This window comes from Balaenoptera acutorostrata, chromosome 14 (assembly GCF_949987535.1).
Source record: "Balaenoptera acutorostrata chromosome 14, mBalAcu1.1, whole genome shotgun sequence".
In the NCBI taxonomy this organism is placed as follows: domain Eukaryota; kingdom Metazoa; phylum Chordata; class Mammalia; order Artiodactyla; family Balaenopteridae; genus Balaenoptera; species Balaenoptera acutorostrata.
In genome coordinates, this window is record NC_080077.1 from 43,845,231 (window position 1) to 43,861,638 (window position 16,408).

Here is a 16,408-nt window from a genome sequence, read left to right on the forward strand (position 1 = left end):
CTGTGCGTGAAGGATCAGGACCAAACTGAAGGGGACCTTGCTTTGAGGCTGCCTAAGTGCTTTCCCTTCACATCCTGGCAGGCGCCGGTCTGCACCCCTCGGGGGGCATCCTGGCAGCCCACAGCTCGCAGCCGGTTTGCCGCATTCAGGTCAAACAAGAGATCCACTGACAGTCCTCTTTGTCCTCCTCTGTCAGTAATCACCACGGACTTGTCAAAACCAAGGGGAACAGGTCAAGCCTGTACAGACAATGGAGAAAATCAGATTCCCCCTAAAGGCCTGATGTAAAGGCAATTCTGAAAGCAATGACAGAGGGAAAAACAATTTTTTTCCGTCAACCTCAACAAAGGACCTTAGGACATTTCTTCACATTGCCTATCTGGGAAAGTTGGCAAAGGTCAGAAACTTAAATTTTCTAAAAGTTCCATAGATGTACAATATATTTGAAGAACTTTCAGAACAAAAGAAGAATTGAGTGTGAGGGAATATGTCTAACACCCTTGATCCCAGATGTGTATAGAAATCCCAATAAAATACAAAAACCTCTATATTCATTCACTCATCTGTTAAATATTTATGGACATTTACAGCTCTAGATACCAGGTTAACAGTTCAAAATAAGATAGACACAGACCCTCCCTCTTTTTTACCTGAAACCTTGAAGAGGTACCACTTACATGCCACAAAATGCCATCACCTTCTCCTATACAAAACACAAAAAGAATCCACTTAAGGAAAATATAAAGGCCCATTCAAAGTCCTCCTCTGTGACAGAGCTGCTGATAAGACTCACCGACTCTTTCTAATTCAAGGGTGAAGGTAGACACAAGTAGAAACCCAGGCTGGCACTTAACCAATGAGCTTAGTTAATGTTCTGTTAGTGCTTAAAGGCTCCAAATAATAGGTAAGCAACTTGTAAAAAAGAATCATCAATGTTACAATTCTATTTATTTACTCTTTAAAATATATATTTGTTGAGCACCTGTTAGGAACAGGTCATGTGTGTACTGCTAAGGAACATGTGGGAAAGCGAAATGCATGGCTCTGTCCTCTTATGGCCATCACTCTACCTAGTGAGGTAAGTCATCCTTATCCACAGAATACTAACCACACAGGATACACCACAGCAGCTGCCAAGTACCAACTGAGCTGCAAACACAATAAGCGAGATCAGTGTCTTGGGTATACTGCAGGAACTTTCAACATAACCTGTCCAAAATGGAACTAATTCTCTCTCCTTTAACCATGCTCCTCCTCCTCCGTTTTCTATTTCAGTTAATGAAACTGGTTTAGGACTTCCCTGGCGGTCCAGTGGTTAAGACTTCATGCTTCCACTGCAGGGGGCACAGGTTAGATCCCTCGTCGGGGAACTAAGATCCTGCATGCCGCGTGGTGCAGCCCCAGAAAAAAATAAAATCAAATTTAAATAAATAAATAAATAGGTTTAGATTCCCTCTTTCATAGAATTTTGTCAAAATTTTAGATTTGGGGGTTAAGGAAATGCAACAACATCCACATTCAGGACACAGGCTGTGACTTCATCACATGTACTCAGGTGGATATGTATACCATCTATGGCAACTGTGTGGTTAATCTAAAAGTGGACTGAGTTAATTTAGACCACAAATTTCGCTTTGGGGTATGATATGTAAAATGATGAGGTTAGATTAATTACCTTTAATGTCCTTCCAGCCCCAAATTTCTAAGATTCTATCCTGTGCAGATGTCTAGAATAATCAATTTGACTATGTAAACATTGTCTCCTGTAATGATAAAAGATATTTAAATACTTCTAGAACTATGTTTGGTACTCATGTTACCTTATCACTGTTTGTTCTTCACAGAAGTAACTTTTTTCTTTATTAATAAAAGAGTACTAGAAACTTCCAGTTCTGCCATGGCAATGTAATTTATCTACAATCCATCCCTCCACACTGATTATGTTTATAAACTCTGGAAGAGCAACAACCCAACCCAAGGATTCTAAAAAGTAAACAAGAGCCGGAAGTACTAGGGAGGGCAGCCAAAATTTGGAGGAACAATCAGCATGGAGATTTGTTTCTCAGTAATATTTTTCTTTTGCAACTTTACCCTGAGGGTGGGCCCCAGTCACAGAGCAGCACTGCAGTGTGGGCAGCTAAAACGCTAATAGAAACTTTGCCACATTTCTAGCTAGACATACAGGAAGAGGAGTCCCTGTGGCCAGAGAGTGGGGGAGGAATCCCAGAGGTAAAGAGACAGAGAAGGAAACCCCTAATTCTATATAAAACCACCTAGCCTTATTCAAATAAGTTTCAGCCTTATTCAAAAAATACACATTGTGGGACTGATCCAAAGCAAAATAGCAAAGGCTTGGAGAACTGAACTGAGATTTGAACCACTGACAACAGAAGGCAAGACAGAAATACTCAGTTTGATTAAACAACATTCTTCAGAGTATTATAACAGAACCCGAAGTCTATACAAGAAAACATTCACAATGTCAAGGGTACAATCAATAATTACTTGACATACAAAGAAGTCTGAATGTTTAACCCAGTCAGAAGAGAAAAGACAATCAACAGAAGCCAATCCTGAGATGACTCAGACGTTAAAAACACTAAAGTAGGCACTATAATCCTGCTACATGAAAAAAAAAAGGAAAATAAAACTTGAAATAAATAACAAAAAAGAAATCTCAGCAGAGAAGTAAAATTATTTTTAAAAAAGAACCAACTGGGTATTTTTAAACTGAAATATACAAAATCTGAAAATTTTTGAAAATTACAGAGTGAACTTAATAGTAGTGGAAAAAAGCAGATAACTTGAAAATAGATCAGTTGAAATTATCCAATCTGAAGAATAAAGAGAAAGTGGAATGGAAAAAACAAAAGAACACAACCTCAGAGGCATTTGAGACAGCATAAAAGATCTAAAATATTTTTAATTGGAGAAATAGAGGGGAAAGATATTGAAGCAGAAAAAATATTTGAAAGAATAATGGCTGAACACATCTCAAATTAGGTAAAAGACAGAGACGAATTCATGAAACTCAGTTAACCTCAAACAGAATAAATTAAAAGGATACTATACTTAGATACATCATAATCATGCTGCTGAAAGCTAAGAATAAAGGAAAAAAATCTTGAAATGAGCTAGAGAAAAGAACACATTACATAAATGGAACAAACATTCAAATAAACACGGACTTCTCATCAGAAACCATGGAGGTCAGAAGACAGTAGAACAATACCTTTAAAGTGCTAAAAGAAAAAATCCTGTCAAACCAAAATTCTATATCCAACAAATATATAATTTAGGAATAAAGGCAAAATAAATACTTTTCTAGAAAACCCTAAGGAATCTAAAAAAAAAATCTATTACAGCTAATCAGTTGAGAGAGGTTGCAGGATATAATATCAATATAAACAATCAATTTTTTCTATATACTAGAAAAGAATAATCCAAAAATGAAAATAAGAAAACAATTCCATTTACAATAGATTCAAAAAGAATAAAATATTTAGGAATAAATTTAACAAAAGAAAACACATGTAGACTGAAAACTTCAAAGCAATGTTGAAAGAAATTAAAGAAGACCTAAGTAAATGGAAACACATCCTTTGTTCTTTGATTGGAAGACTTAATATTGTTAAGATGCAGTACTCCCCAAATCAATCTACAGATTCAACACAACCCTCATCAAAAGAAAGATTTTCAGATAAAGGAAAACTGAAACATTTTTTGTCCTGAGTCCTGTTTTACAAGAAATGCTAAAGAAAGTTATTCAGACTGAAGAGAAATAACATCAGAAGGAAAGTTCTTTGACAATAACGAAAAAACATTAGAAATGAGAAATGTCCAGGAATATATGAAAGACTATGGGTTTCCCCATTTAAATTCTTTTAAGTGGTCTAACTGCTTTAAGTAAAAACTGTAACATTTTCCAGTGGGCTTTCAATTGTGTAGATTTAATACATATGACAACCGTAATATTAAAAAAAATAGCAAAAAGGCATGGTAATGGCATCTATATGACTGCAAGATTTCTATATTTTACCTGAAGTGGTACAATATTAACTCTAAGTAAACTGAAAAAAAAATTCAAAGTGATATAGCCAAAAGCCAAAAAACAATTTAAAATCAAATACTGAAAGTAAACTGAAAAAAAATTCAAAGTGATACAGCCAAAAGCCAAAGATAATTTAAAATCAAATACCAAAACATATACAAATAATCCAAAAGAAGGCAGGAAAGGGAAACAAAAGAACAAAAAGCAAAGTGAATAAACAGAAAAAAAATGATAAAATGGTAAAGAAATATCCAAAAATATCTAAGATTATGCTGATGGTCTAAAGTCTCCAGTTAAAAGGCAGAGATTGACAGAGTGGATAAAAAGCAAGACCCAACTAGATATCCAAAAGAAGACACACTTTAAATATTAAAACACAAAAAGGTTGAAAGAAAATGGATGGGAAAAGTATAATATGCAAAAATTAATTATATGAAGGCTGTAGTTGGTATATTAATATCAGATAAAATAGACTTCAAAACAAAGTGTATTACCAGACATAAAGAAAAATGCTTCATAATGATAAAATAAATTCATCAGGAAACAACAATTATAAATGTATATGTGCTTGATGATAGAGCTTCAAAATACACGAAACAAAAATTAACAGAATTAAAGTGAGAATCAGACCACTGCAAAATCACACTTAACATCCCTCTCTCAGCAACTAATATATGTCCCCCCCAAAAAAATCAGCGAAGACAAAATATCTGAGCAACACTATCAAAAAACTTGACCTTACTGATATTTGTAGAACACGGCATCCTACAATTGCAGAGTATGCCCTTTTTTCTTCTTTTTTTGAATTTTTGAATTTTATTTATTTTTGTATATAGCAAGTTCTTATTAGTTATACATATTAGTGTATATATGTCAATCTCAGCCTCCCAGTTCATATACCCTTTTTTCGAGTGCACATATGCATTTAACAAGATAGACCATACACTAGGATTTAAAACAAGTCTTAAGACATTTATTTATTTATTTATTTATTTATTTATTTATTTATTTTTGGCTGTGCTGGGTCTTTGGTTCGTGCGAGGGCTTTCTCCAGTTGCGGCAAGTGGGGGCCACTCTTCATCGCGGTGCGGGGACCGCTCTTCATCGCGGTGCGCGGGCCTTTCACTATCGCGGCCCCTCCCGTCGCGGGGCACAGGCTCCAGAAGCGCAGGCTCAGCAGCCGTGGCTCACGGGCCCAGCCGCTCCGCGGCATGTGGGATCCTCCCAGACCAGGGCTCGAACCCGTGTCTCCTGCATTAGCAGGCAGATTCTCAACCACTGCGCCACCAGGGAAGCCCTAAGACATTTAAAATAAATATCATACAAATATGTTCTCTGACCACAACTGAATTGAATTAGAAATTGACAGTAGTAAGACATCTAAGAAAACCTCAACTATCTGGTAATTAAACCACATTTCTAAATAATATATGGACCAAGATCACAGAGGAGAGCATAAATTACTTTTAACTGAGTGACAATAAAAACCACAACATATCAAACTTTGTGGGATATAGCTAAAGCAGTGCTTTTAGGGAAACATAAATGTTTGGAAACATATCAGAAAAGAAGAAAAAATTAAAATGAATAACCTAAGGTTCTACCTTAAGAAGCTAGAAAAATAAAAGCAAAGTAAACCCAAAGGAGAATAAAGGCAATAACAAAAGGAAAAGCAGAAATAAATGGAACAGAAAACAGGGAAACAATAGAGAAAATGAACAAGGCTAGAAGTTAGTTCTTTGAAAAGATCAACAAAATTGGCAAATTTCTAGCTACACTGATTAAGGAAAAGGAGAGAGAACAGGAAACACTAATAGGAAGGACTTATCAACACAGATCTTACAGACATTAAAAGCTAATAAGAGAATACTAAGAACAATTTTATGCCAACCAATTTGACAACTTAGATGAAATGGACAAATTTCTTGAAAGTTACAACTCAGGGAAGCAGACACAAGAAGAAATGGAAACTGAATAGCCTTGTTTCTATTACAGAAACTGAATTCCTTATCAAAAATTGTTCCCCAATGAGAACTCCAGGCCCAAGTGGTTTTACCAGTAAATTCTAAGAAACATTCAAGGAAGAAATAATACCAATCTTACACAAACTTTTTCAGAAAATAGGAGCATGGGACACTGCTCAACTCGTTTTACAAGGTCAGTATAACCCAATACCAAAGTCTGTGTAAGAAGATTATAAATTATATCTTAATGAAGTTGTAAAATTTTTCTAAAAAGTGTAGTCCTATTGCCTTTATAATCCTGTAACAGTCTTGGACTACACACAAATGACTTTCGTCACTGAAAGGCCTCGCAGGACCCGATTATAATACAGCCTCAGGTGAAACATATAGTACAACATGTACTCTCTGAATAATTTTCTAATGATTTTGTTCTATAGCAGAGAAACTACAACCCGCAGGTCAAATTCAGCTCAGGCCCATTTTTTTTGTAATGCCTGCAGGCTAAGAACGAGTTTTACATCTTAAAAGTTGTTAAAAAAAAAGAAGTGACAGCAACTACATGTGGTCTGCGAAGCCTTAAGATATTTACTCTTTGACCTTTACACAAAAAGTTTGCTATCCTTGTTAGAGTAACAAGTTTATGACCATAAGTAATTTTATTACTCTACTATCAGGAGGAGTGGGTACCCTACATGCTTAGAAACCGGGACACCTGCCAGCCCTACTGTCCTCTTCCCTCCACTTAGCATCTGCTCCTTATTGATTGATTCATTCATTCAGTAACTATGTAGCCCAGTCCTATTATATATCTGTCACTACACCATTATATCTGCAATATAATGATGTACCAGATAGGCACCCCAGCCCTCAATGAGTCCACAGCTTCTACAGAAGAGGTCTCAATGTTTATTCAATGAATGACTCACTCATTCCAGCCCGCTCTTACCAGGGCCATGCAGGCAACAATTATCAGGTAAGCCTAGCACACCTTCCCCATCTTGCTGCTGCTGGGGCTTACTTTACACTCTTCACTGGATGTCATGCTTCCCTGGACCTCACATTTCTCATCATTATAATTTAAAGGTAATAATACACTTCAAGAGAAAAGATGAAAAATTAATGTGAATGTATACAGATGCAAATATAAGATATTATTGTAGCCTTATCTTCCTCAATTGAGTGTCTCAAAACTGTCAAGCCTCCCAAATGGAAGCTCCTTCTTAAATCTCACATTTAAAATAAAACTAACACAGTTGAACATTAGGGAAAGATAATGCTGAGGAGGTTTTGTTAATGCATCCAAAAAAACCTCCCTATTTTAAAGTTAATGTAAAAATCTCCAAATCCAAAGGATATGCATCTTCATGTATTAAAAAGCATTAGCTAACATTTACTTAGCCACTGATAATTATTTGGGTTCTAAATCCAGAAGGTGTAAGAAAGATTGTCAAAAGGAGTCAAGGGCGGCATTAATATGGGTAGAAAATAAAATATCATTCAACAAAATGTAACTGAGGATATTTTTCTGGATAAAGTGGTTGGAATCAATTATTTATTTCATGAAATAGAAAAATTTGGTGAAGGGAAGAGCCACCAGAGGGAACACATATATGAGAGTGCCAAATAAGATAGTCATGTTTATAAGGCAACATGGTGACCAAAATAATCAGAATGACTTGGAATTGGAGAAAAGATGTCACCAAAGAGAAAAGAGAAACAAGATTAATGACACATCACCTGCAAACCTCAGCTCCCAGTGGACAAATTCAAAAAAGGTGAGAAAAGCCAAATAGGAATGATTATAAGACTCAAGAACTTAACTGAAGGGAAGGGATTTTAAACTACGTAAAATATAGATGGAAGGAGTCAAGGTTAAGAAACTAAGGTGCTCATGAAAGGTATTTAATAAGTAAAGTCCTTTAAAGCCAATAGCTTTTCTATGTTATAGGAGAGCATGATGACAAATCACAGCCTAGGGAAAAGAAGTAGACAGAATAATATCAAAGAGTTTTTTAAAATACCAACCATAGGGCTTCCCTGGTGGCGCAGTGGTTGAGAATCTGCCTGCTAATGCAGGGGACACGGGTTCGAGCCCTGGTCTGGGAAGATCCCACATGCCGCGGAGCAACTAGGCCCGTGAGCCACAACTACTGAGCCTGCGCGTCTGGAGCCTGTGCTCTTCAACAAGAGAGGCCGCGATAGTGAGAGGCCCGCGCACCGCGATGAAGAGTGGCCCCTGCTTGCCGCAATTAGAGAAAGACCTTGCACAGAAACGAAGACCCAACACAGCCAAAAATAAATAAATAAATAAATAAATTTATTTAAAAAAAAAATACCAACCATAACGTTCCTAACAATCATTTTTATTACACTGGAGTCACTTGTAACAGTTAAGTCAGGCTGGGAGAGAAACAACCTACACTGTATATAAATTGCTTAAGGTCTGATTCCTGTTATTACTTTACAGCCAAAGAGGGGAAGAGAAAAGGCAGAGGGAGGGATGGAAAGAGTAGGAGAGAGATGTTTGAAGTTGAGGCACCTATTTGTACTCCACTTCATTGAGGCCAGAGATTGTGACACCCTCATGTGTCCAGCCCCCAGCACAGTGTCTGACATACATAAATGATTGTTTATCACAAGGGATCTGCACATATGTACCTCAACAATTCTCTCCTTTTTGAGGACATCCTTAGCCAAACTGAGGTATGCTCTACTTGACTTCTGCTTGTTTCTCCAAAGTGGCACAAAAATCATGCCCTGCTCTCCTAGAATGGGTCAGAGCAGAAGGGATTCTGGCCGAGGCTCCTCCTGTAGCCATGAGCCACTGGCCAAAATGAGAAGGAACAAGGAAAGATACTGACCTGCTGACACTGATGGGAAACACAGAACGAGAAACCCACTCTAGACTATCCCACGTCATTGTCCCAGGCCCAGGAATTGCACACTGTCAAAGCACTGCCTAAAACAATTTCAGACATACATCTCTGAGCACATCTCCGACTACTCTCCCCTTCCAGCTTTACTGTCCTCCTTGCCGTTCTGCAAACATGTTAGGCTGCCCTAGCCTCTGCAGTGTTGCACTTGGAATGTGACTCCCCCAGAGGGAAGCATGGTTTTCTTCCTCACCTCCTTCTAATTTTTAATGTCATCTTTCCCCGACCACCCTTAAAATTGACACATGTATCCCCTCTTCAACACATGTATCCCCTTTCTTTACTTTACTTTTATCCAAAATACTTATCACATCACACTAAATGTACACAATAAGTTTATTGACTTATTTGTTTATTTTCTCTCTTCCCTCACTGGAAGGAAAGAGAGGCAGAGGGATGCAAAGCCCAGGAAGTAGGAAAAGCTGCATATTATAGTTCCCTTCTCTAGAGTTCAGTAATTCACATTGAAGCATGTTGAAGGCTGCCAAGTATTGCTAAAAAAAATTAACCTTTTCAGTAAAGAAATATTCTTTGTTGAACTTTTGTAAACAGAATATTTAATCTTGTAGCATTTATTAATAGCCATCAGAACATACAAGCTGGGAAACACAGCTAAGACATAGCGTCCCTGTTTCCTTTCTTTTTCCTTCAAGGAAAAATGGCCAAAGCCATTCTTCTAAATGAATATAATTGTCCTTTGTAGATCCTTATTTTGCTTGATCGCTACCCTATATATCTAAGCACTTCCTGAAGCATCTCCATCTGTTTACCTACTACCTGTTCTGTTCCCTCTGCTAGTTCTCTGAACATTCTTTCTCTGTTTTCCTCAGTTGTTTCGTATCTGCTCTTTAATTTTTAACTAGATGCACGTCAAAAGTTAAATCCTTGTCTTATTTTTCTTCTTTCACTCTTCCTGTCCTTGGATAGACTGATCTTATATTTTCAACTTTCACTTCTGTAATGATCCTTATGACTCTAACCTAAACTCCAGATGATATTTCCAAAGACTAACTTAGACAGGGTCAATTGCTATCTTTTGCAAAAGAGCACAGTTTAAAAAAACCAGTATCTTTATCGTCTTAGACTGGATCTTCATCCCATCCACCCCCCATTTCTGCCTCTAGACACACCATTTTCCCTGCCTAAAAAACTTTGAATGTTGGAATTTATCTTTACTATTTTCCCTTGTTTTTCTACATCCTCTCCCACCCCCACTATTTAGTGTTCTCATTCTTTGCACACTCTCTCAGATGGTTACTTTGTTCTTTGGGTCCCTCCCCATCCCTATCCTGCTTTTCTCCCACCGCGGAATATAAATACAACACTACCAACCCCTGCCTCAGTGTGGTAGCTCTGCTACCATTCACTCATCCTTCCTAATTAGTCCTGTGTATCCAAGCCAGACTCCCTGAAGTATAAGCTTCTCTCCCTCACCTAAATACTAACTCCTCTGTGCTAATCATCTCTATTTCTCTTAGTATTACACAGAGCCCCAACTATCACTCTATCTACTTATTTTCACTGATCTCATTAGACTCTTTCCAGAGCCTTCCAGTCTTCTGAAAAAGACTAAGATGAAAAATAGAAACAATATTACAAAGAAAGTCTCATTGACGTTGATTACAGTGGGGAACAAGAAAAAAGAATATGGGAGACGGGAAATAGAGACATTTACCTCTTAAGGAGTGTTGTCTGCCAGTCATTATATTACAGTCAAACTCTATTATATGCATTAACAGAATGGAGCCAGCCATAGTATACAAGAAAATTTAAAAGTCAGGTATATATTTTGGATTTTGCATTTAAATATGAAATCTGGGAATCCAAAAGAGTATTTTAAACATAAAACCATAACTTTGCACCATATTAGACAAAACTGAGTCAAAATGGACACAAAACCAAATGTAAACCCTCAACCTACAAGTAAAACTTCTAGAACAAAATATAGGAGAACATCTTTGTGATATCCTTGAGTTGGGCATAGAACTATTAGAAAAGACATAAAAAGTGTGAACCATAAAAGAAAATATATAAATTTGACCTTACCAAATCAAAAACTTTTGCTCTTGGAAAGATACTGTCACGAGAATAAAAAGACAAGCTACAGACTGGGAAGAAAAAATTGCAAAACACATATGTGATAAAGAGCTTATACCTAGATTACGTGAAGAACTCTTACAATCCAATCAATAAGAAGATTTTTTTTAAAGGTGGGGCAGGGGACAAAAGATTTGACAGTCATTTTGCCATAAAGGAGAAATACGTGGTCAATAAGCAAATGAGAAGATATTTAATATTATTAACTTATTAGGGAAATGAGATACCACTACACACCTATAAGAAGGGCAAAAATTAAAAAGACTCACCATACCAAGTACTGGTGAGAACGTGGAGGAAATAGAACTCTCATGCATTGCTGCTGAGACTACAAAAGGCTACTACCACTGTGCAACACAGTTTGACAGTTTCTTACCAAGTTAAACAAATATTTACCATATGACATAGCAATCCCACTCTGAGGTATTTACCACACATGAGGAAAAAAATACGTCCATGCAAAAGCCTGCTCATGAATGTTTATAGCAGCTTTTATACAACTGCCAAAAGCTGGAAACAATCCAAATGTTGATCAACTGGTGAATGGATAAACAAATAAAATAGAATACTTCTGTAATAAAAAGGAATAAACTGTTGACATATGCATCAACAAGAACGAATCTCAAAGTGTTATTCTAAGTAAGAGAAGCCAGACACAAAAGGCTACATACTGTATGATTCTATACATATTCTGTTTATTTCATTCTGGAAAAAGCAAAGACAGAAATCTAATCAGTGGTTGCCAGGGGCTGGCAGTGGGGTTGACTACAATAGGGCACCAGAAAGTTTTTGAAGTGATTAAATGTACCCTATCAACTGTGGTGATGGTTACACAACTGAATACATTGGTCAAAACTCATTGAACTTCATACCTAAAAAGGGTGAATTTTACTGCATATAAGTTATACCACAATAAACCTGACTTTAAAAAAATCAAGACTTGTTTTAAAAACCAGAAAAGAGAAGGCAAATATTTTATTTTTCTTATCCCAACCTCCTTGTTAACTTCTGTCCCCAACCATCTTCATACTGAAAATATTTCTCAGTATCAGCTTAGTGACACACCTTTAAATCTTTTGAAGAGCAAAAACAAGGTTCAGACTGGGTCTAAAAGTTTCCTGTGGCAAACAAAATGGAGTAAAAATTTACACTGTAAAATTTCAACAACTCTGGGATTCGCAAAGAGGGTATTAACAAAACAAGAAATTGAGCAGAACCTCAAGCGTGAGGTCAATGTTCTTATTAACACATCCTAAAGTCAAAATAACTTTTTCCTTTAAAAAAAGTCATAAGCTAAAATTGAACTCACTTAACCCACTTAATCTAAATAAACTATAAATTCACCGCGAAAGAAACTAGCAGTTCCGGTCAAGCTGAACTACTTGCCTGTCCCTGTAGTGGCCTTTATTTTCCCACCTCTAAGTCCTGCTTGCTGTGTTCTGTGCACAGGTCACGCTATTCTTCCCATTTCATCACATCTGAATCCTTCTGTCCTTCAGGGTCCATCTCATGCTCTAAAACGTTCAAGGTCTTTTCGAACATCCTCTTGACTAATAGTGTGCTCCGCCTTTTGTGAACTGCCATAGCATCTCTCTTACAATTCCTCAATTTCTGCACCCTACTTATGTAGGTACTGACATAATTAGTCTATTGGATTATAAGCCGATGGATGCTGGAGCCTGCATGTGAGTCATCCTCAAACTTCCAACAGCACCTAGCACAGTGTCTTGAAGTAACAGGTACCCGATAAACATTTGTTGAATGACTGAATATTAAATTTAGACTGTATTTGATGTGATCACAGAAAATGTGGTGCAAACACAGAAAATAGCCCACTTGAAAATTTTATTGACCTCTATTTTGTGTCAAGGTAATAGACTTATTCTTATATAAGATATATCCTGGTGTCTTTTGAAAATGTATCACACTTGTTTGAAAACTATCAGATAAAATATATGCAAATTCAATGGAAAGAGTTCCCAAAGGCCAAAGTTAAAACACTTTGAGCAACAAAGTAAATAAAGGTGTATGGGATTGTAACCAAAACTATAAAATATATATCCATAGTGACACAAATGTATGACTGAATAAATAAATAAAGGGAAGAGAACAATCTCCCATTGCAGAGGAATTCTAAATAGTTTATACAGACATGCTGCCCTCAAGGAGGTAGAACACAATTCCCACTCCTTATATGGGCTTCTTAAAGTGACTTCTTTCCAAAGAATACTGTATGGAAATGGAAGAGGAAGAAATCTGACAAACACCACCACACCCAATTGATCAAGATTAAGATCAATGGTAAGTCGAGTTGAGAGTATGTATCTTTGATATAACGTGATGAGAATGGCACTTTTCCTCCCCCAAACACATAACCCCAGCCCAAACATGAGAAAAACATCAGATAAATCTCAGTAAGGAAGCTTCCACAAAATACCTGACCAATGCTCCTCAAAACTGTCAAGGTCATCAAGAAACAAGGGAAGTCTGAGAAACTGTCACAGCCAAGAGGAGCCCAAAGAGACGTGACAACTACAAATAATGTGCTCTCCTGCATAGGACTCTGGAACAGAAAACTAAGAAAATCTAAATAAAGTACGGTATTTAGTTCATAATAATGTATGATTATTGGTTTATTAATTATAACATACTAGCATAGGATGTTAACCATAAGGGAACCCAGGTGTGGAGCAAATGGGAACTCTGTACCACCTTTGCAAATTTTCTGTAAAGCTACAACTGTATAAAATTTAAAGTTTATTTTTGAAAAAGTACACAAGTTTCAAATGTTAACAAGTTATACCGAAACAAACAAAAAATATGTTTCTCGGCAATAAAGATTTAAGTTATTTCATGTGAGAGTCACCCTGTAGAGAAACACGTCCCCAGAAGTATTTTAGTCCAGGGTAAAAAGTTGCAGATAAAGTTTCCGAAAACAAATAAGCTTAATATTTTTAATATTTATTCTAAAACTGTTTTTTATTTATAATTTAAAAATAATTGTTTCATTATTGCATATGATTTCCTTTACCTTAAGTTCACAAAGAAGTAATGCAATTTTATATTGAAAGCCACTGAAAAATGTATGGCATTATTTACAGAAATTCACTCTGTGGTAAGCTTTATCTAAAATAAATTCCACTGAAGGAGATGATTTATTTCTCTTTTATCCTTCCCCTTTCCAAATAATGGGACACTATATTTTGCTATTAGAAAGCTTCATGATCTTAATCTTAATCACAAACAGCCTTACAAAATAAATTGGAAAGAAATTCAATACTAGTAAGATCTTAGTCTTTTCCATTGCTAAAATTATAACCTTTTTTAATCTTAATGAGCTTCCTGAACAAGTTATTATCAATATTGGAGATACTGTAGTCGAAAGAACTGGGAGAGGGTTGTTTTCTGTTTAGTTAGTGGTTGTTTAGGATGGAAGATAACAGAGCATGTTCGGATGCTGTGGGAATGGTCCTCTAGAGTCTCTAAGTCACCCCCTTCTAGCTGACTGATGTGGAATCACAACTCTGGGTCTCAGATTTCTCATTTATGAAATGAAAAGATTACAATTCACAATCACTTATCTCTAAATTCATTCTAGCTAAAAAAAAATCTAAAGTCTAAGTATAATTTCACATTTGCCTTTCAAATAAGTATGGGGAACCTGACTCCCAGTAACCCTACAGCCTCTCAGGTGCAGGCTCTTTGAAATTAATGGAAATAGGGATGGGAGTTTTTTGTCTCTGAAATAGAAATTGTGCCGCAGAAGATATGACTCATTGGGACAGGCATACCTAACTCAACTTTGATTTCAAAATTTGTTACATGCATTGGTGGTTCAGTGGTAGAATTCTCGCCTCCTAAAATTGGTTTCTTGTCCCCTGCACTCTGAGAATAGTCTTCAATAAGCTAGAGAGTAGCCTCTCTTTCCTCAGCACAAAGAAGCCAGCATTCAGGTAGATTTGAAGAGAAGGAAAAGGATGAAGAGGAAAGCTTCATATGTTCGTAAGAAAACAGAGTACTTCGGGAAAACTGTGCTGAAGATAACCTCAATATTAATATTGCTTGAGAACTCACCAGGGCTGCCACAGAGCAGACACTGTGATATAGGACTTGAGGCCAGAGAGATCAGCTTTTCCATTTAAATAGGCAGAGATGAATTGTGAGGGTCAGCCCCAAAATATATCATGCCACCAAATTCCTTCCATGCCCACAACTTCGTTAGCATCCATCACATTTATGACCTTAGTTATCTATATGTTTGACAAAAAAGGAGAGGAAGGAAAAAGATGTTCAAAGAAAGATATCCAGATTTTCACAGTGACTGTGTTCTCCTCAGTCTCTAGATAGCTTCCCCATTGCCAGGCCAGCATCCTGCGCACGTGCCATGCAGTCACACAGGGCTGCACACTCAGAAGGGCCCCCGGGTTGGCTTAATGCTTTCTCGCCACCATCTTGAACTTCATAATTTTTGAAGACGGGGCTCAACATTGTCATTTTGCATTGTGTCCAGCAAAATATGGAGCTGGTCCTGACCACTGCCTTTTAAAATACCTTATTTTGATCTTCAGAAATCTCTACCTACACTTCTTTTCCTTACATTGAGCAAAGACATTTTACCGAATATCTACTGAATGTCAGGGCTGAGCCGTGGAATTCTCTATGCCTATACAGGTTTCCCCCACTATCCAAAAGTAGAAGATTCCCATGAAAACTTTAGTAAGCCAAAATGGCATAAAGCGAACACGCAATTACCTTAGGACACACCTTGCTAAGGGATGCACAAAATTAATCGAGGTAAAGCCCAGATGCTCACAGACACAGTTCAAAGCTATGGCACCTGGATGCTGAGATGCTGAGCGTAGTTCCCGGGGAAGGAGCTTGGTGATGCCCCCCTCCCTGCTCGGGGTGTGCGCTGCCTCTATAACAGCTTGCTGCCAAACAAAGGCTGAACGCAATTTTTGCTTTTTGCCTTTTTTCGTAAAATCCTTTCAGATTTCTTTCGGTTAGCAAAAACAGGTACTAATGTAGGTCTTTCGTGACAGCAAAGTGGCATAAAGTGAACTTTTGAAAAGCAGAGCATACCTGTATACATTATGGCTTAACATTACTAGAAAAAATTGCCTAACCCAGTAGCCTTGAGCCACCCACATTCATGGTTCCCATTCTCTGCCCAACATTGTCCATAACCCCATATTTCCCAGTCTTCTGTTCCCTCCATTCTCAGGTGAGAGCTTTTCCTTTTTCTTCATGGATGTTCTATAAACCTCTCAGATGCAACATTACCCAAACAGCAGCCTCCACCTTCCCATCTAAGCCTGCTCCTGTTTCAGTGACTGTCATGGCTTTCCTCTCCATTACCCAAA

At 37.2% G+C, this 16,408-nt stretch overlaps 1 protein-coding gene across 1 annotated transcript in view; it reads right to left on the minus strand.

The window, feature by feature from the left end:
* Positions 1 to 16,408, minus strand: part of SLC35F1 (solute carrier family 35 member F1) — a 404,087-nt gene that overhangs the window by 278,859 nt on the left and 108,820 nt on the right. The gene's annotated exons all lie outside the window — the stretch shown is intronic.